Source organism: Lissotriton vulgaris, chromosome 5 (genome assembly GCF_964263255.1).
Source record: "Lissotriton vulgaris chromosome 5, aLisVul1.2, whole genome shotgun sequence".
Classification (NCBI taxonomy): domain Eukaryota; kingdom Metazoa; phylum Chordata; class Amphibia; order Caudata; family Salamandridae; genus Lissotriton; species Lissotriton vulgaris.
In genome coordinates this window covers 1,260,960,783-1,260,973,330 of record NC_141693.1, presented here as the reverse complement: position 1 = coordinate 1,260,973,330, position 12,548 = coordinate 1,260,960,783, and the positions used below count along the sequence as shown (strand labels likewise).

The 12,548-nt window shown below is 51.3% G+C and overlaps 1 protein-coding gene across 3 annotated transcripts in view; it reads right to left on the bottom strand.

The window, feature by feature from the left end:
- Positions 1 to 12,548, bottom strand: part of NGF (nerve growth factor) — a 278,458-nt gene that overhangs the window by 34,030 nt on the left and 231,880 nt on the right. For 2 of the 3 annotated variants that reach the window (XR_015295751.1, XR_015295750.1), the window contains exon 2: positions 11,617 to 11,756. The gene's annotated coding sequence lies outside the window, so the exon portion shown is untranslated. Of the gene's footprint in view, positions 1 to 11,616; positions 11,757 to 12,548 lie in introns of those variants that run through there. The other variant, XM_086920340.1, reaches the window with a different exon arrangement.

The following is a 12,548-nucleotide window of genomic DNA, read 5'->3' as shown; positions in this document are numbered from 1 at the left end:
TCTTGTGGCCATTTATGCTGCCTTCTTGGCGCCGATGGCTGGTTTTCAGTTCCTGGTCATTTCTCCGAGTGGGTTCACTCAGAGTTGTTTCTCCCAGTTCTTGGACTCTGCTATGCTGTCCGGTGCAGCTGACTGGCCATCCTTTGATGCCCTGGTCAGCATTTTAGCTGGGGGAGAGGTGTTGGCCTGATGGTACCTGGTTTTCCTTCTTTTTACTTTCCCCATGCTTCGCCTTGAATGGCAGCTTCCCTGTCTGGCGGCACGAGGATTGTGCTGGGGGTTCCGTGGAGTGCCTGGCAGCTGGTATGGTCGTTGCCTGCTGCAAGGGCGCTGTAATTGGTTTTGTGCCCCTGGGCTAGTTGGTGGGCTTTTGGGGTGGCAGGTGGTGTGGCCAGGTGTCTGCCGGCCCGGGGTGTGTGCTGTGTGGCGGTTTTCCACTGCTTTCATGTTTACCATGCTGTGCCCTTTCTTTGGTCTTGCTTGGCAGCTGGCCTTGGGTGACTTGGTGCTGGGGGCTGTGGTGGGAGTGCCCAAGTTGTGCCTGGTTGCAGCTTGGCTGGTTTTGGATTTTGCCCTGGTGCTCTGGTTTGGGGCACACCTGAGCTGGCTGGTGGGTCTGTTTTTGTGGCAGGAAGTGCAATCATGAGCCTGCCTGTCCTGGGGTGTGTGCCACATAGAGGTTTTTTCTTCCACCTTCTTTGTGGTGGTGTGATGCTTTGTATCCAGGCCTGAGTTGTTTGGTGGGGCATAGAGTCCCTGGTTTCGGTTGCACAGACCTCTGTTTTCTCTGTCGGTCTCTGCCTGCTGTGTCCCCGGTGCCTCTGTGGCTGGGTTCCGGTCCATGCTGGTAGTGGTGGGGTCAAGTCACATCTCCTGGGGGACTGGTCTTGCAGTTGGGATTGGTTCGTTGGATCCTGATCCTCCCTGTTGGGTTCTTCACACAGGAGTTGTGGCTCAGGGGATGGGTGTTTATGCCTCTGGTCTCTCCGGTTCCTTCGCTTCCTGGGCATTTAGTTGCCCTGCTGTTGCTGTGTGTGCATAGGTCCAGTTTATGGCCTGTCCTTCTGGCCTCTGCTTTCTCTGGGGATTGTGTAGCATTGTGTCCTCCGGTCTCGTACTTTCTTGGGGTGTGGTGTTGTCTCAGGGTCTCGAGTCTTTTAGTGGGACTGTGGCTTCTGCTTCTGTTGTTTGTGGCCTCACTGTTCTTTATTTAGCCCCTCATTGACCTGGGCCGGTTGGGTTAGCAGTGAGTTCTCGGCCCATGTCTCCTTGTTCTGGCCTCCTGGTCTGGGAGCTTGCTTCTAGGCGGTGTCCAGCTATGGCCATTGCGGTTTTGGCACCTTAGGGATCGCCGATGGGTGTTGGCCTGTGGGCCTTTTCTGGCTTAGCTTTTTTTGGTTGCATTGCACCTAGTTGGGAGTGGGTCTTTCACAGGTTCTGTGCCTGGCATATTTGGGGACTTGGCCGGCCTTCCTGCCCTTTTCCTTTCACCTCTGTTCTGTGCCTGCCTTCCCTGGGTGTGGGCTGGCTTGGGCATTGGTGTGTGTGCCTGCTGCTTGGCTTCCGCACTGGCTTCCTGCCACTTTTTGTTCCCTCTGTGGCCTGCTTGTGGCTGGTTCCAGTGGCTTTCTCTCTGCCCTGGGTGGTTTGGGGTTTTGGGTTTGTAGCTGTATGGCCCTATGCCCCTCCTTCCAGGCCTGTGGGGTCACCGTGTAGGTGTCCTCCTGACTTTGCTGGCATGTCTGTTGATCAGTCGCTCGGCTTCTCTGCTTCCTGGTGGGACGTCTGTGGGGTTGAGTTATGGGCCGCCCGGTTTGTCTCTCCTGTTCTTTTGTGTGGTCCTGGCATGGTTCCTGTTTTCCGAAAAATGTTGCCCTAGGGCCTGTGGCTGTCTGCATCTCCATTTGCTCTGGGGCTGTCATGGGGTTTTGTCTTGGCTCTCCAGCGGCTGGTTTTGGGACTCGCTTTAGGTGGTTCCTTGGTGTTGTCCTTTGCCCTCCAGGCCAGTTGGTCAGCTGTTTGTTCAGTTGGGGGTTTCCTCCCTTCCAGTTTCCTGGGTTCCTCTATGGCCCTGTCTTTTTTGCCTTCGGTTGACCCCCTGATTTGTGGTTCTGGGTCTCGCCCTTGGTGTGTGTTGATTGCTGCGGGGTCTTCCTTATTGGACCTGTTGGTCTTTGGGTTCCCCTTGTCTCAGTGGTCCTAGAGATTTGCCTCGCCTTGCCTCGCTTTTGGTGCTGTGCCCTGGTCTAGTTCAGGGTCTGATGTTGTCTGCCCCTTAGTTTTCCTTGGGCGGGGTCCCGTTGGCGGCCTCGTTCTTGGTGTGGGGTTGTGCTTAACAGGGTTCTGGCCTCTGGTTCTCCCCCTGTCGTTTCCTGTCCAGGTGGGGTCTGTGTTTCTGGATGACTGGTCCCTCTGGTTGGTCTTTGGGCAGCTGGTGTTCCGGTGCACGTCAGGCCAACTTCCTTCTGTCCGCGGCCATGCCTTTGTTGGGGGGGTTCGGTGTTTGTGTCCCGGTGTCTCCTCTGTTTTTGTGGGTGCCTCCATCTTGGTCTGTTGACCTGTCCCTGTGCCCCATCTTCTCTAGGTTGTCCTGTGTTGACACTTGTGGATGGTGCTGGACATTCCTGCCCTGGGGCCTGGTTCTCCACTGGGGTTTACAGTGGTGGTGTCCTCTGGGCTCTCTGGTGGCTGGGTCAGTCCGGTTGGAGGGACTGTCTCTTGGTGAGTGGTTCCTCCCTTCCTGGTTTGGTTTGTGTGGCTCTGTCCTTGGTTGGTCCTCTGGCTATGTGCCTTGGCGTGGTAGTCTGGCCCTGCCCTCTTTTTTCTGGGTTGGTCTTCTGTGAGACTCCTTTTGGTGTTGGGGTTGGTCCTGTTGCTGGCCATGTCCCCCTTTGTTTCCTGGTTGGGACTGGGCCTATTAGGTATTTCATTGCTTCCCCTCAACTCTCTTTTGTGGTTTGCTGTGGGTCTTTTCAGCATTGTTGGGAGTTCTTTCCGTTTCCTTCTTGGGCACACTCTCTGTCGGTTCTGCTGCAGCGTCTGTGAGGCTACTTGGTGGTGATGGGCATGGCGGCCTTCTGGTCTGTGGGCACCCTTCAGGGCTTTTCGTGCCATGTGTGGTGCTGCAAACACAACAGGTGATGGACCGAATGTGGATCAATGTCACACACTCAACCCAGTCCAAAGATCTGGGCCCAAATCCATCGTTATTTTGCACTCCACACCACCCTGGGTTAGACAATGGCGATATGCAAATCAGCTCTGACACTGTGCCCCATGGGAACAGTCCAGTCCGAACTACAAAAGCCATGTCCTTCCCAGAACGGAATCAAGCATCCGAGGACCGGACCGGTTTCGAGGTAAGACCTCTCATCAGCCCGGCTAGCTTGACTCCAGTGGTGTGGAGTGCCTGGGACCCACGTCTGGGCATCCCCAGCGCACTTAGGGCGGAATATGCAAACACAACAGGTGATGGACCGAATGTGGATCAATGTCACACACTCAACCCAGTCCAAAGATCTGGGCCCAAATCCATCGTTATTTTGCACTCCACACCACCCTGGGTTAGACAATGGCGATATGCAAATCAGCTCTGACACTGTGCCCCATGGGAACAGTCCAGTCCGAACTACAAAAGCCATGTCCTTCCCAGAACGGAATCAAGCATCCGAGGACCGGACCGGTTTCGAGGTAAGACCTCTCATCAGCCCGGCTAGCTTGACTCCAGTGGTGTGGAGTGCCTGGGACCCACGTCTGGGCATCCCCAGCGCACTTAGGGCGGAATATGCAAACACAACAGGTGATGGACCGAATGTGGATCAATGTCACACACTCAACCCAGTCCAAAGATCTGGGCCCAAATCCATCGTTATTTTGCACTCCACACCACCCTGGGTTAGACAATGGCGATATGCAAATCAGCTCTGACACTGTGCCCCATGGGAACAGTCCAGTCCGAACTACAAAAGCCATGTCCTTCCCAGAACGGAATCAAGCATCCGAGGACCGGACCGGTTTCGAGGTAAGACCTCTCATCAGCCCGGCTAGCTTGACTCCAGTGGTGTGGAGTGCCTGGGACCCACGTCTGGGCATCCCCAGCGCACTTAGGGCGGAATATGCAAACACAACAGGGGATGGACCGAATGTGGATCAATGTCACACACTCAACCCAGTCCAAAGATCTGGGCCCAAATCCATCGTTATTTTGCACTCCACACCACCCTGGGTTAGACAATGGCGATATGCAAATCAGCTCTGACACTGTGCCCCATGGGAACAGTCCAGTCCGAACTACAAAAGCCATGTCCTTCCCAGAACGGAATCAAGCATCCGAGGACCGGACCGGTTTCGAGGTAAGACCTCTCATCAGCCCGGCTAGCTTGACTCCAGTGGTGTGGAGTGCCTGGGACCCACGTCTGGGCATCCCCAGCGCACTTAGGGCGGAATATGCAAACACAACAGGTGATGGACCGAATGTGGATCAATGTCACACACTCAACCCAGTCCAAAGATCTGGGCCCAAATCCATCGTTATTTTGCACTCCACACCACCCTGGGTTAGACAATGGCGATATGCAAATCAGCTCTGACACTGTGCCCCATGGGAACAGTCCAGTCCGAACTACAAAAGCCATGTCCTTCCCAGAACGGAATCAAGCATCCGAGGACCGGACCGGTTTCGAGGTAAGACCTCTCATCAGCCCGGCTAGCTTGACTCCAGTGGTGTGGAGTGCCTGGGACCCACGTCTGGGCATCCCCAGCGCACTTAGGGCGGAATATGCAAACACAACAGGTGATGGACCGAATGTGGATCAATGTCACACACTCAACCCAGTCCAAAGATCTGGGCCCAAATCCATCGTTATTTTGCACTCCACACCACCCTGGGTTAGACAATGGCGATATGCAAATCAGCTCTGACACTGTGCCCCATGGGAACAGTCCAGTCCGAACTACAAAAGCCATGTCCTTCCCAGAACGGAATCAAGCATCCGAGGACCGGACCGGTTTCGAGGTAAGACCTCTCATCAGCCCGGCTAGCTTGACTCCAGTGGTGTGGAGTGCCTGGGACCCACGTCTGGGCATCCCCAGCGCACTTAGGGCGGAATATGCAAACACAACAGGTGATGGACCGAATGTGGATCAATGTCACACACTCAACCCAGTCCACAGATCTGGGCCCAAATCCATCGTTATTTTGCACTCCACACCACCCTGGGTTAGACAATGGCGATATGCAAATCAGCTCTGACACTGTGCCCCATGGGAACAGTCCAGTCCGAACTACAAAAGCCATGTCCTTCCCAGAACGGAATCAAGCATCCGAGGACCGGACCGGTTTCGAGGTAAGACCTCTCATCAGCCCGGCTAGCTTGACTCCAGTGGTGTGGAGTGCCTGGGACCCACGTCTGGGCATCCCCAGCGCACTTAGGGCGGAATATGCAAACACAACAGGTGATGGACCGAATGTGGATCAATGTCACACACTCAACCCAGTCCAAAGATCTGGGCCCAAATCCATCGTTATTTTGCACTCCACACCACCCTGGGTTAGACAATGGCGATATGCAAATCAGCTCTGACACTGTGCCCCATGGGAACAGTCCAGTCCGAACTACAAAAGCCATGTCCTTCCCAGAACGGAATCAAGCATCCGAGGACCGGACCGGTTTCGAGGTAAGACCTCTCATCAGCCCGGCTAGCTTGACTCCAGTGGTGTGGAGTGCCTGGGACCCACGTCTGGGCATCCCCAGTGCACTTAGGGCGGAATATGCAAACACAACAGGTGATGGACCGAATGTGGATCAATGTCACACACTCAACCCAGTCCAAAGATCTGGGCCCAAATCCATCGTTATTTTGCACTCCACACCACCCTGGGTTAGACAATGGCGATATGCAAATCAGCTCTGACACTGTGCCCCATGGGAACAGTCCAGTCCGAACTACAAAAGCCATGTCCTTCCCAGAACGGAATCAAGCATCCGAGGACCGGACCGGTTTCGAGGTAAGACCTCTCATCAGCCCGGCTAGCTTGACTCCAGTGGTGTGGAGTGCCTGGGACCCACGTCTGGGCATCCCCAGCGCACTTAGGGCGGAATATGCAAACACAACAGGTGATGGACCGAATGTGGATCAATGTCACACACTCAACCCAGTCCAAAGATCTGGGCCCAAATCCATCGTTATTTTGCACTCCACACCACCCTGGGTTAGACAATGGCGATATGCAAATCAGCTCTGACACTGTGCCCCATGGGAACAGTCCAGTCCGAACTACAAAAGCCATGTCCTTCCCAGAACGGAATCAAGCATCCGAGGACCGGACCGGTTTCGAGGTAAGACCTCTCATCAGCCCGGCTAGCTTGACTCCAGTGGTGTGGAGTGCCTGGGACCCACGTCTGGGCATCCCCAGCGCACTTAGGGCGGAATATGCAAACACAACAGGTGATGGACCGAATGTGGATCAATGTCACACACTCAACCCAGTCCAAAGATCTGGGCCCAAATCCATCGTTATTTTGCACTCCACACCACCCTGGGTTAGACAATGGCGATATGCAAATCAGCTCTGACACTGTGCCCCATGGGAACAGTCCAGTCCGAACTACAAAAGCCATGTCCTTCCCAGAACGGAATCAAGCATCCGAGGACCGGACCGGTTTCGAGGTAAGACCTCTCATCAGCCCGGCTAGCTTGACTCCAGTGGTGTGGAGTGCCTGGGACCCACGTCTGGGCATCCCCAGCGCACTTAGGGCGGAATATGCAAACACAACAGGTGATGGACCGAATGTGGATCAATGTCACACACTCAACCCAGTCCAAAGATCTGGGCCCAAATCCATCGTTATTTTGCACTCCACACCACCCTGGGTTAGACAATGGCGATATGCAAATCAGCTCTGACACTGTGCCCCATGGGAACAGTCCAGTCCGAACTACAAAAGCCATGTCCTTCCCAGAACGGAATCAAGCATCCGAGGACCGGACCGGTTTCGAGGTAAGACCTCTCATCAGCCCGGCTAGCTTGACTCCAGTGGTGTGGAGTGCCTGGGACCCACGTCTGGGCATCCCCAGCGCACTTAGGGCAGAATATGCAAACACAACAGGTGATGGACCGAATGTGGATCAATGTCACACACTCAACCCAGTCCAAAGATCTGGGCCCAAATCCATCGTTATTTTGCACTCCACACCACCCTGGGTTAGACAATGGCGATATGCAAATCAGCTCTGACACTGTGCCCCATGGGAACAGTCCAGTCCGAACTACAAAAGCCATGTCCTTCCCAGAACGGAATCAAGCATCCGAGGACCGGACCGGTTTCGAGGTAAGACCTCTCATCAGCCCGGCTAGCTTGACTCCAGTGGTGTGGAGTGCCTGGGACCCACGTCTGGGCATCCCCAGCGCACTTAGGGCGGAATATGCAAACACAACAGGTGATGGACCGAATGTGGATCAATGTCACACACTCAACCCAGTCCAAAGATCTGGGCCCAAATCCATCGTTATTTTGCACTCCACACCACCCTGGGTTAGACAATGGCGATATGCAAATCAGCTCTGACACTGTGCCCCATGGGAACAGTCCAGTCCGAACTACAAAAGCCATGTCCTTCCCAGAACGGAATCAAGCATCCGAGGACCGGACCGGTTTCGAGGTAAGACCTCTCATCAGCCCGGCTAGCTTGACTCCAGTGGTGTGGAGTGCCTGGGACCCACGTCTGGGCATCCCCAGCGCACTTAGGGCGGAATATGCAAACACAACAGGTGATGGACCGAATGTGGATCAATGTCACACACTCAACCCAGTCCAAAGATCTGGGCCCAAATCCATCGTTATTTTGCACTCCACACCACCCTGGGTTAGACAATGGCGATATGCAAATCAGTGTGTGGTGCTGCAGCTGTTCTGGTCCTCCTTGTGCTGGTTGTTTCTGGTGGAGTGGTTGCTTTGGCCTCTCTGGGGCTCTGCCTTTGTGGCTCGCTCCCTTCCGCTTGGCGATTTGGTGGGTTGGGGTCAGTGGAGCCTGGGTGCCCTGCTTGTCCTTTTTTTCTGTGGTTGGCTGCCTCCTGGGTTCGGCTGCTGCTTTCTGCTTCTGGGATGCTGCTTCTTCCGGTCTTTGGTTGTGTCCCTGTTGGCCTGTCTCTGGCTTCCTGGTGTGTCTGGTCGCCTTGGGTCTTTTTCCAAGTGTGGCCTACTCGCTGTCCTTCTGTTGAGGGTGGTCTCTGGTACTTCCTTAGTGGGTGCTCCTCCTCTGTTGTTGTTAGGGGATGTTCCCTTAGTGGATTGGCTGCCTTTCTGTGTAGCGGTGCCTGGGTTGGCTGATTTTTTGTTCTCCTCTGTCGTCTCCTGCTTGTCCTGAGTGGTGTGTCCCAGTTGTTTGGTTGGTAGCGTTCTAGGCGGTGTGGTCCTGCCTGTGTTTTTCTGTGGTTCACCTGTTTGCTTCGCTTGAGATTCTGCTTTTTGGTGTGGTCTCCTGGGTGTTCCATGGGGGTTCGGAAAGCCGGGATTCGGGTTTTGGTCTGCTCCATAATTAGGGAATGGGACAAGGACTAGGGTGACCTAGGGATAGTGTCCTATTACCTACCCTAATCTTCATTACTCCTGGTCCAGTTGTCTTCATCCCAATCCTTACGCCCCTCCCTCCCTTCCGGATGGGTGGCCTTCCTGTTGGTGGCTTTGTAGTTCAGGCAGAATGCTGGGTAAGTACTGGTTAAGTACTACCACTGGGAGGGGGTGGGGTCAGGGGTCCCACCATTCCTCTGTTGTTTTTTTCTGTTTTAGAGATGGTCATCTCAATAAGTAAGGAATGGGACGAGGACAGGGGGACCAGGAGTAATGAAGGTTACTGGTAAATCATAGGGCATTTCCTTTTAAGCCAAGGACTAGCAAGTGTTGTTTAATGAGACTTCCTGGGTTTCAGAGGAATCGTTGTATCTAGTGCCTTTTTTATCCAACTTTTCAATGGAGCAGAAATGATCTGTCTAAAGTATATTCTATAATAGTAGCAAAGTGTAGACTGTCTAATTTGGCTGAGGATAGTTGTGCTTTTTGACTCAATAGGGGGTACTTTTTACATAAGGTATTCCTACTAATTGTGAAAACGGATGTATGACGTTACGACGCGGATTTTACACCGCACTACCATTACAACGCTGGTTTTACAACGCAAGTCGTTACCACGACTTGCGCTGTAGGCTTCTGGACTTAGGAATAGTATAATTTACTATTCCAACTCCAGCCTACGTACAGTAGGGAAGGTGTTGGAATAGTAAATCTACTATTCCTTAGCCTAGAGCGCCCTCCAGCGCAAGTCGTGGTAACGACTTGCGTTGTAAAAGCAGCGTTGTAATGGTAGTGCGGTGTAAAGACCGCGTTGTAATGGATGTTCCCCGTGAAAACCCTTCAGACATTAACTGTCAGTTGGTATTAAACTCAACTAGAGATCATTGGGCACAATAAGATCAATAGCATGTACCACTGAATGGGTTAGTCCAGACACTAATTGAGGGAGCAGAACAGGAGCTAATTAGATGTTGGGCAGCCATATCTATTTCATCATTAAAATGTAAATTAAAATACCCGGGAACTATTACATGGTGGAAATCGATTCGAGCATGTTTGGAAAAAAATTTTCATATGTCTTCTATTTTGAAAAAATAGGCACACTTGCTGCATGTTCTTTCAGAGGTGTCCTACTTTAGATAGTATTTTTGTTGCGGGAATGTGCAGGATGTCTGGGGCCTGGCCAGGAAAAAGGCAATGGAAAGGATTCCGTATTTCCACTCCATATATTTTGAGCATAGTGAAGCCAGATTTGTTTTTTATAAATGTAAATGTGCCACTGCAGGTTTAAGAATTTGCTTTGGTGCTGATTTATGAATGCTTATGATTCACGAAAGTTTCACGGAGAATACCAGGGCAGTCCTAACTTTCAAGGCTTACTCCTGGACATCATTTGTGAATTTCATCTTACAACATGTGGAGGCATTTTTATGCCTAACTGTACATATTATTTGATTGTGCGTTAGGAAATTATTATTCATTTGTGAAATTGCACTTTTCTTCTCCTTTTCATTTCTTCTGAGAGGTAAGTGTTCTTCTCCTGGAGAAAATCCTTTGCTCACATCTCGCCAAATCCTCCTCATCTTTTTCACAAGTGCAAAACCACATTTTGATGATTTGAAAAGTGTTTTACACACATAAATATTACTTTTGAGCATGTCAGCAGAACATACACGAGCAAATGCTTTTGTGAATCGGAAGCAGTATTTCAATACAGGGCAGATGCATGCAGAATTGCCTTGTCTGGTTTTGATTTGCATACAATGTCTGCCAGAAAAAGAACCTTCCTGTAAAATTGAGGTATAAGAGAAATCATAAACTTCAGATTAAAGTTTTCTTCTGCATACACAGGGTGTGGTGGGTGAAGAGCATTAAGACACTTTCCCTGTACTTTGGCTTATGTCTTTCAGAACGCTGGGAAATAGCCCTTTAAAGCAGGTCATGTTGAAATGACACTTAGATCAAAATCCCAGGACACAGAAATAGCCATTGAGGGCCAAAGGCCGCATGAGGTTGCTATTGCTTTGCCTAGATATGGTTTTAAATGAAGAAATTATGGTTCTGATCCCTCCCCCGGGGAGTTTAGAAATTGACTTAAGCTATATTTCCTTTTCCTTAAACCTTCTATAAAAAAAATCAACTAAAAGTCTGTGACTAGCAGTTTTCCTGGGTAGAAAGAGGAAACAATGTAGGAAGGTCATATAAACGTTTGTAAGAAATGTAACTATGACGCTCATGCTATGCGTGGTGCACTTTTCAAATGCCCTGTATGGTTTCCCCATACCCATTATGGTCATTACTAACCAAACACATGCTTATTGCATTTTCTAGAGGAGGAAAACCATAGGAGTGCCTCCTTGTGTGAAACTGCAGTACCAGGTTAATGGGGGCGGCCTTGTTTCTGCTCCACATGCTCCTATTTCACACCTGTGCTTTCCATCCTGAGGTGCTGCCAACGTGATAGCAGGTATACTGCCGATGTAGTATTGCCCTGTGATACACTACTGGACACTGAAATGCCAGCAATACCACACCAACTAGTAGGTGGCAATTGCTGTTTCTGAGCATCCTCATTCAGAATGTGTCAAGAGGTTGGGGTACCCTGGGCCACTCACTCGCCACCTCTCTGACGGAGGACATTTTGAAAGAGGTACTGGCTGGCTGTAGGTTTTAGAGTGGCTCTAATGCTACTGGTAGCACAAGAAGAGGTGTTTTGAGAAGTGCACAGGGCTGGACTGGCTGTAGCAGGCATCATGTGTTTTCCCAGTAAGCTGGATGGGTGAGGGCCAGTTTTACAGTGGTAGGGCCCGGTTTTGTTACTGGGGGATGCCCCCAGTTACAAAAGCAGCAGTGCTTCATACTTGTCCCCTCCCCCACCAGTCAGGGCTGGTATGAAAACAATTGCCAGGGCTGCTTTGGGTTCCCAGTCTGGCCCTTGCAGTGCATCAGAGTAGGTGCTGTGACTGCTGCCAGACACGTATTACTAGTCTACTTAGTGGAGCACCCAGCTCCAGCCTGCAAGGACCAATCCCCATGACAGACTCACCTTCAGTGCGGGAATGAAAGCTGCTCCACAAGGAAGGCGCCTATTGCGTCCAAACGCTGAGCTGACTTGAGGCGCAGCATGCCATCAGTAACAATGTCTCTGCGTAGGCCAAAGATGGATGGGCTGCTCCTCTTCCTGACCTAGTTTGAGAAAGAAAATAAGAAAAATTAAATAAACGTATTAGGTGTGGAAAAGCTTTAACAAATATTGCAATAAATGTCTCATTGTGACCCTTGCTGTTGGCTGAAAACACAAACCGAGAGTGGGCTTCTGTAGGGCTTTAAGTGGGATGAAAAAACTGGGGTCTCTCAAAGGGGCGCGGCCAATGTAATTAAGGGCGTGGCTTAAAACACGTAAGCTAAAAATCTCTGCTTAGCATAGTGTGCCACCCGACATGTATTTTGCTGTTTCTGTCATTGCATCCAGATATATGACACTGAGTAACATCATACCCACAACAAGTCAGGACTATTGGCTTTGTGAATGGTTGTTAGTTGCATAAGATAAATAAGCAGCAACTATGGCTTGCACATAATTATGAAAAAGCTTCCACTTATAGCACTGGGGACCCCATGTTGCACCTGAGTTTCAAAAAGAGAAGGGAAATCCAGAGAGAAAATGACTCTCTTTAAAGGATTTCCCCTCCCCTACAACACTCACCCACTCACCTGGCATGACGTCATGCCGTAACTTCTCCACTAGTGAGAAGTAAGCAGTGTGAGCAAGCGCTCATCGAAGTGCCTGCTGTCACTGCAGTCCAGAAAAAAACGGGATGCAGTGACTGCAGGGACAAAAAAAAGAGCCCGATAGAGACCCGTTTTGAGGCCCCCTTTAAAAAACTGCTGGTGCTTAGACCCGGTGAGACCCGGCCCACTTAAAGCTCTGGGCTTCTGTAGTAGGGTGACCAGAATTGTGATGCCAAAAACCGGGAA